Here is a 352-nt window from a genome sequence, read left to right as displayed (position 1 = left end):
AAATAAAGACTATTTGTTCATTTTATGAAACATTGAATGAATTATTTACAGTTACATTTAGAGATGCACAGAGGTTAGGGAAGCACAATACTGGCCCAACGTTGCAGTATCGTATATATAGTATAGTATATATAGGCCTAGTATAGCTCAGATCTGCTTCATCAGATTTCTGTTCATGTTTACAACGTTGTGCACATTCTAAATATAACTCCTGCCATCTCTGTTGTCCGAGATTTGGAGAGTTGTAATATAGTCTTCTGTGCATGTTTTTGCTCCGCTGCTATGGTGGATCTCATGCAGACCGTCTGGAAGACACAGAGGCCCATTTGGGTCTCTGGTCTCTGACAAAGTT

The sequence above is a fragment of the Etheostoma cragini genome, chromosome 12 (genome assembly GCF_013103735.1).
Source record: "Etheostoma cragini isolate CJK2018 chromosome 12, CSU_Ecrag_1.0, whole genome shotgun sequence".
In the NCBI taxonomy this organism is placed as follows: domain Eukaryota; kingdom Metazoa; phylum Chordata; class Actinopteri; order Perciformes; family Percidae; genus Etheostoma; species Etheostoma cragini.
The sequence above is the reverse complement of the archived record's forward strand: the minus strand, read 5'-3'. Positions refer to the sequence as shown.